We start from the raw sequence: 15,692 nt of genomic DNA on the forward strand, positions 1-15,692 counted from the left end.
AAAATGAATTGGATTTGAGTTTATATAGTTTGAGCTCAAAAACTAGCCGTTATGCACATTTTGGTCGTAACCGGCTTATCGTTTATAGAATCCGGTTAGCCGCTTTTATGTTACCGTTGAGGCAAAAATTTGAATTTCGGAATATCCGATATGCCGCTTTTCATATCCGGTTAGCCGCTTGCTACAGTAACTACTACAGTGAAATATTTTCTAAATTTATAATTTGACCCCAAAACTTTATAAAAACTGTATTATAGCCCAAAATGTTATGAAAACTTTTGAATAGGTCCAATTTCAGAATTTCTAAATAATGCTTTGTCAATCCCAAAACTTTCTGAAATTATGATTTCACCCAAACTAGGTGAAATTATGGAATGACCCAAAATATTTAAATAGTTTCAAATAAGTCCAAATCTGAAATTTTAAAACAATTTCAAAGATTTTAAAATACTTTCATTTTAGTCCAAAACACTTTAATTCTATAACATCATTTTCTTATTATAAAAGCACAATTCATAAATCTTTGTTTAATCAATACACGTGGTTTGTTATCATCAAAATCAATATCTATAGCCATATAGGCTAACAGCATGCCTCCTACTCACTCAACAAATTTATGCCAAGAGTCAAAAGTTGCATGCTAGTCACGTGCAATTGTTTGCCACATGCATGCACATGTTCAACACATTTGTCGTCTAATTTTTCTATTTCATTTGATTTCTCCTTATAAACATTAGTGTTCGTATCATTTGGTATTAGAGATTGGTAATAAAAAAGGAGTAAATCCTTACAGTGGAGCAGCGAATTGAGAGCATTCAGAAGATGATGGAGGGTATAATTCTTAAGTAGAAGGAACTTACCAAGAAATTATTGCGTAAAATGGATGAAATTTCAAGAACATGGGATGCAAGGTTGAACTCAGGTAGCCCTCATATCAAACTTGTGAAAGAAAATTCTACGTCTTTGGTTGAAGTTCAACGTCTCCAACAAAGTGACAATTTGGCAACTGCAACGCATGATGGAGGTGTTAAACAATGCAGCAAAGTAGTGGCATCATTGAAGAAAATTCCACAAATCAACATTCAAAAGGTTTGAGTTTTCTCTTACAAGTCAAAGGTGCAGAGTGTTTATTTTAAGGACAAAGCCAAATTGCCTAGCCACCATGATGAGAAATTATTCATCGGTGAAGTGCCAAAAATTGAGATGAAGAACATGGTTGGATCAATGGTGAATTTTCAAAAGAGCTTCAAGGCATCATTATATCTAATTATGAATTGGAAACGGAAGAGAAAGCAAATTATTTCAAAAAAATCTACCCTTGAGGACAACAGTATTTTCAAGGGGGAAGGAATGATATAAACTCTTAAAATAATTAAAATTATTTATTTTACTTATTTAATTTTATGGTATTAGTTAATTTTGAACTAGTCAAAAGTAGTTGCACTTATTTTGTGGAACTACATGAAAGTAGTGGAGCATTATGTGAGAAAATTACCTATTAATAAACCATAGGTAATTTTCTATTTGTAGGTAATATATATGCTTGTGGATAGAATTTTATTTTAATTAAATGTAAATATTGTCTTAATCACTAACAAATAAAAATATTAAACATGCAAATATACATATTAATTTAGATTTATGCATAATAAATATTGAAATATTATTTAACCTTCACCAACACATATTAACAGTGATCTCTTTTTATTATTTATAATTGGAACAATACAATTTTAATTTCTTGAAGTTATATTTATTAATCTACTAAATTTTTGGTGAGAAAGAAAGAAAGAATATTATTAAAAATAATTTTCAATTATGTTAGTATTAAACAATAGTTTAAAAAATATATAATTTTAGATAGATTGTAACTTTTTTTAAATCTTTAAATAGATTGGTCTGATAGCCTGTTAATTTTAAATTATTAAAATTAAATATTGCACTAACTGGCTTCTAATTTTATAAGCCATTGATTAAATCCAACAGTTCATATTTATGCGACTATTAATACTTAACAGCATCATAGCAAGACCCTTGTATTGTAATTCTTTTTCTTTTTTCTGAAAGTAACTGAATTATTGTTTGACCCACAATTTTAGAAAATGCCTAATAAGAATATTGAAATTCCTGAATTCTTAATGGCCATATCTTCAAAACACAGATAGTTGTTTTGGGTCGGAAGGCTAAATTCATAAATAAAGTTTCCCTTGTTTCCGAAAATTTCAAAGTTCAGCTCTAGTTACATATGGAAAATGAATCCGGAGCGCAGTTCCATCAACATCAACTATTGATTTTTTAAGAAAAAAAATTTGAAAAGCCATGTGAAAAAATGATTCAATGAAAGTGGATAAAATGCGTTATGTAGCAAGATACATCAGTGCTGACGATTTTTTGCTTTTACTAAATTGATGGAAATATCATAAAGTTTCAAAGAAAACAAATATGTTTTCTCATTTTATCAAGATTATTCAGATGGGAAGAAGTTTCCTAGCCGCAATTTTCCTACTTTCGAAATGGATGTTTGAGATGAGTTCAACCCCCTTTCCTTTTTTTTTTTTTTTTATTACAATTTTTATGCATATTACTGTTTTACTTGTTTCAATTACTCAGATTAAGCAAACAATCAAGCCACATTACTAGGTTATCAAGAAAGCGTAGTCACCAATTAGGTCCTTCTTCATGCCAAATTCTGCACCGAAAGGACAAAGCTTAGGTCTCAAGTCAAAGACGTGACTTAGTTTAGTCATTTGCTTTTTGTTAAACAGAATTTAGCAGAAGTTAATTAACCGATTACAAGTTCACCACATGGGGATTTCTTCTTCAACTGCCCAACTGAAAAAAGGTTTACGACTGTTGACCAAATGATTTTTTTATACATTACTGGTTATTTAAGGAATTTACTTTCGCATAGTACCATTAATTGTTAAGAGTTATTAGCTAACCCACCGGTAACTTCTATTGATGGTATCACCACAAAGTTTGTTTTATAATTAATTAAATAGGTTTACGATGAGCTCGACAGCAATTTTTTTTTTAAAAGAAAAGATTGTTTTACTAAAAAAAAATGTAATATAGAACAAAAGAAGATTAGGCAATCAGGGGTGTAATGAACCCCAATTAAAGATAGTTACCATAGAATTAGCTAATTAATGAAGTGATAAAGGAGATAAAAACTAATCGACTAACAGTCAAAATCATGTTGATATATGCTACCATCCTTATAAAAGAAATGGTATTTAATACCATATCATACCATTTCTTATATAAATTTTTTAAAAAAAAGTCTATAAGTGAATTAGAAATCTCACCCACGAAACTCCAACTATCACTAGGGATGGCAATGGGGAGGGGAGGGGAGGGGACCAATCTCCCCATACCCATCCCCAATATTTTGCGTACGTCCCCGTCCCCTTCTCGTCCCCGTCAGAATTACTTGAGAGAATCCTCATCCCCTCCCCGAATAATAACAGGGGATCCCCGAGGGTCCCCGATCCCCAAATAACTAATACATTTTTTTTTTGTTTTCGATTTTGAGTTAATCATATTAAAATAAAAAATTCAAATAAAAGTAAAGTTCGAAATATATCTTACATTAATATCCATTACAAAAGTCACATACATTAAATTAGTAAGTAACGCAGCATGCAAGGGAGACAAATTTCTTTTACAAACTATCATGAACAAATTAATAGTCTAATACAAAATTGTTACAAATAAAATCGAATTTAGATTCAAAATTAACTTGTTCAATGGTGGCGTGGGCACTTTATAAATGTGGACTATTCCCTTTACAACACAATCGTTAAATCGGAGCAAATCAAGAGCAAATATTATATTAGATTAGATTAGATATTAAAATTGTGATTCGCTGTGGGCAATTATAACATCTAAAAATAAATAAAAAATATATTTAAGTTTAAAATATTTAAAGAATATTAAAATTAAAAAAAATTTGGGCTAATAGAATCTACTCGGTCTTTTTAATGTCCTAAATAAAAATTTAGGACTTTAATTAGTTAATTAGGCCCAAAAGTTTAATAATATAAATATTTTGATATTTTTTATTTTTACCAATATTCTTACTAAAAAAAAAATGTAATATAGAACAAAAGAAGATTAGGCAATCAGGGGTGTAATGAACCCCAATTAGAGATAGTTACCATAGAATTAGCTAATTAATGAAGTGATAAAGAAGATAAAAACTAATCGACTAACAGTCAAAATCATGTTGATATATGCTACCATCCTTATAAAAGAAATGGTATTTAATACCATATCATACCATTTCTTATATAAATTTAAAAAAAAAAAAAAGTCTATAAGTGAATTAGAAATCTCACCCATGAAACTCCAACTATCACCTAGTATTATTACTCGTACTCGACTAACCACAGTTGCAAATATTCAAAGTCAATGGAGTTGTGCCAAGGGAGCCAAACAATTCCTCCCACCCCCACCTTTTTGTACATTATAATGAAAGATCTCACCTTAATGGTACATGTGGAATATAAAATTTAGTTTAGATGAATTTAATAAAGTTGGATTTCTTTAGTTGTTGAAAAATTGCATGGAGATATATAATTTGTGTTTATAATTTAGGCTCGCATAGCTTCCTCTAATTGAAGAACATACTTATAGAAGTAGATCCATATCCAATTCACTGATTGCGAATTATCAAATTTACAATCCACTCCACGGATCGGATTTGTACGGATCAGACGGATTGAGCGAATCGGATTGGATTCTGAACACCCCTAGTATCAAGTCACTTTCATTCGCATGGTATACTTTATGTTAATAAATTGTTTTAAGGCGTGGAAAGAAAAATTCAACATTAATCAAGTAATTAATGATTAGAAAAGAAAGGAATTTAAAAGGTCAACTTCCATATATAGGCCTTTCATTAATTCTTATTCAATTTGTACTCTTTTTTTCGAAAGTTATTCTAATTACCCATTTACAATTATGTACGTTCTTCTGCAGTCAATAGGCTTTTCCAATTCTAACAACATTGCAATCAACGGATTAACATCTCTAAATAGCCAAATGTACCACATTGTTTTCAATGGCTGCAACAATGTGAAATTGCAAGGCGTCAAGGTTTTAGCTTCTGGCAACAGCCCCAACACCGACGGTATTCATTTTCAATTATCAAGTGGTGTCACAATCTTGAACACTAGGATCTCCACAGGCGATGACTGTCTCTGTTGGCCCGGGAACCAACAATTTATGGATCGAAAATGTTGCATGTGGTCCTGGCCATGGAATCAGGTGAGAAATAAAATAATAATAATAATAATAATTGAAAAATCTCCTACTATTATAATGTCATTTTAATATTCTTATTGTTTTAAATATTTATAAAATCGATTTTTGGGAATATTTTTCAGCATTGGGAGTTTGGGGAAAGATTTGATTGAGGCTGGAGTGCAAAATGTCACAGTTAAAAACTGTGACATTTATAGGCACTCAAAATGGGCTAAGAATAAAGTCATGGGGGAGACCAAGCAATGGTTTTGCCAGAAAAATTTCCTTTTCCAGCATGCAGTCATGAAGAATGTCCAAAATCCAATCATAATTGATCAAAATTACTGCCCTGATAACGAAGGATGCCCTGGCAAGGTGAGATATCAAAAGGATATTTAATATAAGTTAAGTAACATATTGTATTATTAATATATATACCAATTAGTGATGTAATTGGTGATGTAACAAGTTTCAAGGGTTAAAATTAGTGATGTAACATATCAGGATATTCATGGAACATCAGCAACAAAAGCAGCGGTAAATTTTGATTGTAGTTCAAAGAATCCATGCTCAAGGATAAGATTAGAAGTATAATTATACCATATGATACAAATAAAATATTATAATAAGTATAATTATCAAAATAACATGTATAATGAAAATTATTTTTAATATTAAGTTATTATTAGTCTATCCCAAAAGATTTCATTAATTAAAATATATTAATCCAAAAATTGACTTTAAGATTTATAGTAATATGGACATAGTTAAAAACTATATTGTAAATAAAATAATATAAATTTTATAAATTACTGTGAATGTTAGTATAATTATTTTAATATTATTATAATGTCAAATATATTTATTATTATTAAAAGAATATGACAGATTAATAATGTAAGAATAACTTTTCTAACATTCAAAATATTTTAAAAATTTTATCTTATTTTATATATTATATGATTTTACGTTTAATTTATATTTATCATACATGTCTATTTAAAATCAATTATTGATTTATCGTAATTAAGTGTATAATAGTTAAAAAAGAGTCTATGTAACAATTTATGATATTAAGGGGATCCATTTTATCATTTAAGCAAACCTTAGGGGTGTGGATGCCTTTCCGCTTAATTTTTGACTTGTTAAATTTTTTATTTTTTTTAAAGCAACCTTGCTAAAGTGAGAAATCCATTAAATTAAGAAGAAAGAGAAAAATAGTTTAGAGGATATAGTGAGCCTTACCTCTTAAAAAGTACTATCGTTCTAGAATAAGAAAATACACATAAGATTTAATAGAAAAAAAATACATTAATGTAAAATAACCATCCTAAATGAAACAAGCCAATTAACTGAATCTATAGTTGGAGAAGCCATCAGTCTATAAAGAAAGAAACTTTCGAATGACCATAGGAGGATCTCCCAAATTCGCAAGACAATCAGTAACACTGTAATTCTTCCTAAAAGTGTGATAACATTGGGACAACATGGGAGAATAAATTAGGTTTTGCAGTTGATCCCACATATTCCGAAGAGACCAAGGGGCAGGCGAAGACAGTGAACAACAACGAAATAGCTACATTCTAACCAAAGCCAAAAACAAATTAATTAAATAATCGCTCCCCCCGATTGGTATGTAGAGGCTTATATACCTTGTGGTTTTAGCTCGACGCTTTATCTTTATTGAGTCCGAGCGTTTAGATCAACCCCATGCGTGTTATGGGCGTAGAATTTGTCATCATTGTAAGTAGATCGTTTCTTCCATGAGGAAATTAAATTTTTCAGATGGATAGCCATAAGCTTTCAGATGGGCACTAACAAAGCAAGTCTTTGACGGACTTCTACTTGTGCAACTATGAATAGATTTCTATTTGGCCGTTCAACATAATCAACAATTACAGTAAACCCCTGCCCATAATGTAAGGTTTTAAAAGAGCAGTGTAATAATTTATAATTACATCAACATTGGGGAAAAATAAGTAATGAGGTAGGTTAAACCTAAATTAATTTTTAGCCCCTACCAGTACAACATTCGAGTTAAAGTGGCCAGTTAAGTAAAATTGTGTTGGGTTTAAATAATTAAAGAAAGGTTGAGGGGCTACATGAAATTTTACAAAAAAAAATTAGGTTTTAAAAAACGTGGCTTTAGAAGAGTAAGTGGGGGCGGCTGATACAAAGAAAAAAAGCACAAAAAGACGAGAGAAGAAAAGGAAGAACAGTGGCTAACTATTATAATTTGGGGGTAAAATTTTTAATCTTTGATTAGATAATCATAAGGTTAATTAACTTCGTTTTCTCCCAAATTTTGATGGTAAGTTTCTGGCATCACCCTCTATAATTCTACTGGTCTTGATTTTTATTCTATTTTCTCGTTGACTATTATTTGAGATAACCACTTGTTAGAGAGATAGATATTAGGATGTTACTGTAAGCTAGGAATATTGAGATTTTTTATATTGTTAGCCTCTAGTATTATCTAGAAAAGAATTTGTGTTATAATCCCATTAATATAGTGGAAGCCTATATCAGATTACGGTCTCATGGTTTTTCTCACTTTAGGTTTTTCACATAAAAATTTGTATCTCTTGTGGTTGATTTATTACTCTGGATTTTGTTGGTTTATTTTTCTGCCTATTTATTTGTGATACACATCCTATTTTAATCACATAAAGAGGGAAATAGTTTTATTTCCGCTTAATTTGCAACTGCTTGTGTGTAGGGATGGCAATTGTACCCGCAAACCCGCCCAAACCCACCCGCCAAAACCCGCCCGTTGCGGGTAATTTTACCCGTTGCGGGCGGGTTTAGTATTATAAATTAAAACCCGCACATGGATGCGGGTGGGTTTGGTATTAACCTTATATCCGGTGGATATCCGCATGGATATCCACCAAACCCGCAATATTTTTTTCAAATATTTTTAATTTAATTTTAATCTAAAAATGTATAAAGAAAATAATGTCATTAATTAAATTACCAAATAGCCAAAGGCTCAAAGTTGTGTATGGGTGTATGTGGCCTATATCCTATTCTAAAGTCATAATCTAAAGAAAACTAAAGGCATTTTCCTTCGAATTAGTATTTGAAAATATTAATCTTAATTATTATTATAGGCAATGTGTTGGATGGGTGCTTATGGTGGTGAATGAAATGAATATCTTCTCTTGGAGCTTGTTTTAAATGATAATATGAAATGTAATTATTATTTTTAGATACTAGTTTGTGTTTTTTAAATGGATTTGTGTAATTTATACTTAAATTTGAGAATTTGTGTTGAATTGATGTGGAAATTTTAATTTTTCATTTACATTATTTAAATATAAAATTGAGTATGTTATATGGAATTTAAGGTTATTATTATAAATTTATATATTAAACATTTGTGATTTTAAATACGGAAACCCGCAAAAAATCCGCCGGATACCATTGCGGGTTTGGTAATTGTTAAAACCCGCTGCGGGTGGGTTTTTGTAAAAAAATTAAAACCCGCTGCGGGTTGCGGGTGGGTTTGGTAATTTAAATTTTGTGCGGGTTTGTGTTTGGTAATGGCAAACCCGCTGCAGGCGGTGCCCATTGCCATCCCTACTTGTGTGTACTGTTAGATCATGGATTGATCAGAGTGTGTACCATCATGTCGTGAAGGAATCCAGGGTTGATGTTCTTTGGAGAAAATTAAAGATAATTTATGAGCAGCCGACAACACATAACAAAGCCAATTTGATGAAAAGGTTTGTTAATTTGAAACACAAGAAGGGGTGTAGTATAACTGAACACACTGATGAGTTTTAGGGCTTGGTTATCAGTTGACTGCTGTTGTGCAAATTTTATTGAACTCGCAAGTGCACGAATCTATTGTAGTATAAATCAATGGTGACGAGTGTCGATCTCACAAGGAGGTGGATTTTAAATATATGTAGAATTAATTTTGTATGAAGGCGGTTGGATTTGTGGTGAAAATGATTTGGATTATCCTAAAATTGGAATTTAAATGGCGAGAATAAATTGAATAGAAATCTATTAAAATGACATACTTGGGTATCTGGATCCGTATCAACATGCATCATGGGCTAAATATTCCTTATTAATACCAATTAAATCATGAGGGGGGAATCCACACCTCATGAACCACACTCTAATCAATATGGTGCTAAGGGCTTATCGTGACAAATAATAATAACCTTGTACTAGGGGGCCGGTGAAACCAAGGCGGTACTAGACAAGATTAGTATTATTTGTCGATGAGAAGTCAAAACATCCACAAAAATTAGAGGGGAAGAGAAAATAAATTTACCAAATAAAGCCCATGACACATGTTGAGACTTCACCTTCAACCCAAGCTTGAAAGAAAATTAGCTACTCATAATTGAACTAGGGGCAAAATTGGTGATGGTTGTCGAAGCCAACAAAAATAAATTCATACTCTAAATAAATTGTGTGTAGTGATTGAGCAGGGTCGTGTCCACAAAGATCGGTAATTATTTAAATCTTTTTAAAACGCAAAACATAAAATGGGGGAATTGTTGACAATAATACAAATCAAATTAAAATAACAAGAATGCAAATTAAAGTTGTAATTCAAATTGGAGAAAGCTCTGGTTGAAGGAATTAACTCAGCTTGATTCGACTACTGATCATTGATTCAAATATAGATTATTATTACTTATGAATAGACCGGTTATAGCTACTGAGACCCTTTAATAGCCAATCTCTCCTTAACTAGTCGATAACTAAGGTACGACCGTTGGCTATTTCCCTAATCAATAGACAATCCTAGATACGATCATAGGATTTAATCAATTGACAGCCTGAAAGACTAGAGAGACCCAAATCCTAATCAACACATACGATGATTCATTTAAATTAGATTGTTTATTCTCATAACACAACTCACTGCTATGTTATTTGTCACAAACATTAAATTCTTCATACGATGAATCCTTTAATTGACAATAGATTAAGTTGATAATTAAATAGTGGCCAATTACCTACTTAACAAACATAATCATGGAACTAATTCAGAGAATAAACAAATACCCAAAAAGCAATAAAACAATTAAAGCACAAGAAAGATCTCACAGTAGTGATGAATCAAAGCTTCATTATCCTTCAACCAGAAAAATAAGTTTAGTTCTTCATAGAGAGAAGAGAAAAATTAGATCTAGGGTTTCTTTCTTTTCCTCCAATCCAAAATCCCTATTTTTTTCACAATAGATTCCTCTCTTAAATACTCTCTCTCTCTTCTCCTCTAGAAATCTATTTAAAATAAAATACTAATATATGAAATATTAAATTCATAATTACAAAAATAACCAAAAATACAAAACATGTTAAACTAAAAACTGCAGGTCCGCAATTGACAGCACGCGCCCACGCCTTATCAACAAAGTTCTTCTGATGCTCATAATTCTCCAAGAGAACAATCATCCTTAAACATCATCTTATAGCTCAATTTTATCACCAATCAATAGAATTGCACCTACAAAAGTAAAACACAAGTAAATCACTATTATTAAGTGCAAAACATCGATATTAAGGGGAGTAAACAATGCAAAACTAGTGCATAAATTGCACTCTAACAAATTCCCCCACACCAAGATGATGCTTGTCCTCAAGCATATAACTCAAGATTAATCCCAAATCTCCACTCAATTTTCATCTCAACTCATCCAAAAACAATTTCAAGCAAGCATACCTCAAGAAATTAAGTCCATCAACATTCGAGAGACAAGGATTTTTAAAGCATAGAATCTCATAAGATAGAATAAGAACATTCAACCACCAAGAAGATCCATTCAAAATTCAAGTGCAACAAGATTTAATAGCCCTCTCAATGACTTCACTCCATGCACTCAAAGTGTTTAGGGTGTCATTTATGCACTCAAATCAAATCAAAGAATGCTATTACCATAAGCTTGCTTATATATCATATCTCAATCCACAAAACATGAATTAAATGCAAAAATCTAAGGGTCTTAAAAAGGTTGTAACGGGGTTAAATGGGTTAAATGAAAAAGAAAGGTCTATGAAAGGAAAAGAGATCAAAATGAGAAGAATGAACTCATTGAATTAACTTATGATATCAAAATGCTTATTTCTACTCAAGTCACCAAGAATGTAAACTTTTTTTTTTCAATTTTGTTTTCGATTTTTCTTTTTCTCTTTTTTTTTCTTTTTCCTTTTTGTGTTTTTTAGTGATGAATCAAACAAAATAAACGAACCTTGCACAATTTAATTCAAGCATAATGCTTGTTGATCTAATTGAGAAACCTTAATACAAGGTAGAAAAAGCAACAAAATATATCCACACAATGAGTCCAAAAATCTCCTTAAATTGCGGCTAAAAAAAGAAGAAAAATGGTTAAGTAGACGGAGAGAATTAGATGGGTAATGGTTAAGGCTCAAACAAAGATAGCAAATAAAGGTCTTCGGGTAGAGAAAAAAAAATGCGAGAATAGAAAAATGGAAAATGGTTTGCCCTTATCATTTTAATGCATAAAATCTCGTAATGTGGCTTCAACATGCATAACAAAGCAAGTTCTAGAATAAACAAACTAGGATTGATATTCACATAACAAAAAATAATTAGAGCAAAGTGGTTGCTCATAGGCTCAAATCCTCACAAAGTTGGTAAATTTGCCATCAAATCATGTACACTCTTCAAATGAATCAACCATCAATAGTGGTGTAGAATGAGAAGAAGGTATGAGTGAGATATAAAAGGAAAGATAAAAAGGATAATAAGCGAGAAAGATGTATGTAGTAAAAAAATGAAAGATAAATAAAATGTGAGTGATGAAAGAGTATGATAGGAAAAAAAAATAGATATAAATAATTTGAGATAGATGGGAAAAGAGTAGTGAGAGAGAAAGGAAAAGAAAATTAATAATATATGAAGCATACTAACTCCAAAATCATTTAAGGATGAGTAGAGTGAAAATAGATGAGTAGAGTGAAAATAATAATTCCAGGCATCAATAATGCAAAAATCCCTCCCCCACACCAAGAACTTACATTGTCCCTAATGTAAGATAATCAAAGCTCACATAAAAATTAAAGCATAAGGATAAAAGATTAAAGGCAAAAAGAAACTTCCCTGAATTGTGAGCTTTGATCCACATAACGTCTATGGGCTTGGCGGAAATGGTGGGGTAAATCCCACACTCTCGAAGTATGCGGTCAAATTCTGCTCCATCTTGTTCAGCTTGTGCTCCATTTTCTCTAACTGAATGCTCAAAGGTGGTGCGAATGTAGAAGGAATAGTTGGTGGGGCAGCAGTGTCGTCGTCAAACTCGTCATCAGAGGTAACACCACTCCTAGCATAAAGCTTCTTCGGAGGTTGAGTGGGTCCTGGTTCAGTAAACTGAAATCTCCCCTCCTTGAATTCGACCACACCTCTCTTTCTCTTGTTGAGTCGCGAATGCGAGGCACCCTCCGAGATTGGATTCCGCGAGTGGCAAAACACTCATGCCTTTTCCATGTTTCGATCTTTGTCTCACGGCTTGGCGTGAATATGAAATTGTGTTCCATGGAACCGTAGTGGGCGCGGCAATCTTAGATTTCTTTGCGACGGGTGTCTTTTTCGATGACTTGGAAGTAGATGTTTTCCTCTTCGGCATTGTTACAATAATTGCACTCACGGATTTCGATTTACTCGGCTGGAATACAGGGCGTAGGCTGGTTGCGTTGCGTTGCTGCTCGGCTGGAGCTTTACTGCGCGACTTGGGGCTGGTTGCGCACTGCTGGTTGCGTGCGGGCTGCTGTCTGCGTGGCTGTGTTGCGCGCGAGACTGTGTTGCGCGCGAGAGCTGGTTCGCGCTGCTGCGTGGGATGTGTTGCGCTTTGCTGGGTTGCGTTGCGGATCCGTTGCGCGCTGCTGGGCTGCGAGACACGGGATGCTGGTGCTGCGCTAGCTGGATGGTGCTCGATGCTGGTGCCGCGCGCGTGGGGGCTTGCGTTGCGCGCTGGTGGTTCGCGTTGCTAGTTCGCGCTGCGTTGCGGGGCTGGATCTACGCACTGCTGCGTTCGCGTTTTGTTGTGCGCGAGAGCTGGTTCTAGGTTGCGTTGCGGGGCGTGCTCGTTGCTAGTGCTGCGCGCGCGGGGGTTTGCGTTTTCCGACGGGCTGGTTTGTTGCTGGTGTGCTGCAAGCGGCTGGAGAAGAAAACAAGTTCTGGAAAATTAGGGATTTTGTGAACAGTAAAATTTGTTTTTTCGTTTTTTTAAAAAAATAAATAAATAGAAAAAAAAATAAAATAAAATATTTAATTTTTTTTTTATGAATCACTTGAGACACTAAAAATTTCAGAAGTATGTTTCTAATAAGCACGTGGGCACGCCTTAAAACCATTTTACTTTAAAAATCACAGAAGTACTTATTAGTTAAGACGTGGGCACGCCTTATCAAAAATTTTCTTCTGACTAAAATAAGCAAACACATTATTTTAAAAAAATTCTAAATCAAAATTAAAAGAAGATATAACAAAAACTAAAATAAATAAATCATTTGGGTTGCCTCCCAACAAGCGCCTTTGTTTTATGTATTTGGCTAGACACATTTATGCATCAATCTCCATAATTGGGACTCTCGAGAGCCACATCCTCCACAATATTCACTGAAAAACCTTCATAAAAAGGTTTTAAGCGATGACCATTAACCTTAAAAACTTTGTCAGAGGTCGAACTCCGAATCTCAACTGCACCATGAGGAAAAACATTAGTAACAATAAAATGTCAACCCAGCAAGAACGTAATTTACCCGGAAAAAGTTTAAGCTTAGAATGAAAAGGAAGAACTTTTTGATCAACAGAGAACTCCTTTCTCAAAATCATTCTATCATGAAATGTCTTTGTCTTTTCCTTGTAAAAAACTTTCTGAGCTATAGGGTTAATAACATCCACAGAAAATACCGAATGTTCATCGCTAGGATATTTCATGGCATCATTCATATTGAATTCTATAACCTCTCCATCAAACTCCATAGTGAGAGTCCCTTTATGTACATCCATTTTAGTCCTAGCAGTCTTAAGAAAAGGTCTTCCTAGCAAAATTGGGACAGAATTAGAGGAGTTATCATCTTCCATATCAAGTACATAAAAATCAGCAGGAAAAACCAACTCATTAACTTGTACTAAGACATCTTCTAATACCCCATCAGGATATGCATTAGACCTATCAGCTAGTTGAATTATCACGCCAGTTTCTTTTAATGGACCAACATTCAAAGATGAATAAATGGAACGAGGCATGACATTAATAGAAGCTCCTAGATCTAACATAACCTTTTCAACTCTAACACTACCAATTTTACAAGGGATAGTAAACATACTTGGATCCTTGCACTTAGGAGGTAGTTTCTTTTGGAGAACTGTTGAAACATTCTCCCCCATGTGAACTTTTTCATCTCCTCTTAATTTTTTCTTAGAGGTGCACAGTTCCTTAAGGACTTTAGCATATCGAGGTATTTGTTTAATAGCATCTAATAAAGGAATATTTACCTCAACCTTGCAAAATGTCTCAAGGATGTCTTTCTCTTGTTCCTCCTTCTTGGATTTTGCAAATCGGCTTGGAAAAAGATGAGGTATCATAATAGGTAGGGGTTTCGCTCTGATGGGTTGCGCATCTTAAGATTTAAGCATCAATTCATTCATCTCAAGCTCATCTTCTACATGCTTTGTCACTTTCTTACTAGGCTCTTGCAACTCCTTCCCACTTCTAAGGATGACAGCACTAACGTTTTGCTTTGGATTCACCTAAGATTGTGAAGGCAATCTCCCTAATACTTGAGACTCCAGACGGCTCACTATAGTCGCCAATTGACTCATTTGGTTCTCCAAGTTTTGAATGCTTGATGTAGTTGCCTACTGAAATTGTTGAGTGTTAGTCGCAAGTGATTTAACAATTTCTTCAAGAGATATACCTGACTTGGAGTTTGACTGTGGAGGTGCTGGTTGTCTTGGTGGATACTGTTGTGAGAATCCTGATTGCCTAACTCCATAGCTGAAGTTGGGATGATCCTTCCATCCCGGATTGTATGTTTGTGCATAAGGATCATACCTCCTCTGAGGCATGCCTGGAAATCCTCCAACTGCATTGGCTTGTTCAACGGGTTCTTCTTGAAGTGTAGGACACATATCGGTTGAATGACTCATATTGTAACAAATGCCACAAGTCTTCACCTGTTGCACATTACCTACAACAAACTTTTCCACAAGAGAAGTAAGTTTATCTAAACGTTATTCAACAGAAGAAATATTTACCTCATTCACCTTCCTTGAAGTGAGATCTTGCCTACTGCCAAATTGTTGTGCATTGGCAGCCATATTTGATATCAACTCCCTTGCTTGAGTAGGGGTCTTGTTCATCAACACACCTCCACTAGCAGCATCTATCATACTCCTATCCATCAATGATAGTCCTTCGTAAAAATATTGAATAAGAAGTTGATCAGAA

At 33.4% G+C, this 15,692-nt stretch overlaps 1 pseudogene; it reads left to right on the plus strand.

Moving 5' to 3' along the window:
- Nucleotides 1–879: 879 nt before the first annotated feature.
- On the plus strand, nt 880–5,841 carry LOC127900764 (polygalacturonase-like; annotated as a pseudogene).
- Nucleotides 5,842–15,692: the final 9,851 nt, after the last annotated feature.

The sequence above is a fragment of the Citrus sinensis genome, chromosome 3, assembly GCF_022201045.2.
Source record: "Citrus sinensis cultivar Valencia sweet orange chromosome 3, DVS_A1.0, whole genome shotgun sequence".
Classification (NCBI taxonomy): Eukaryota; Viridiplantae; Streptophyta; class Magnoliopsida; order Sapindales; family Rutaceae; genus Citrus; species Citrus sinensis.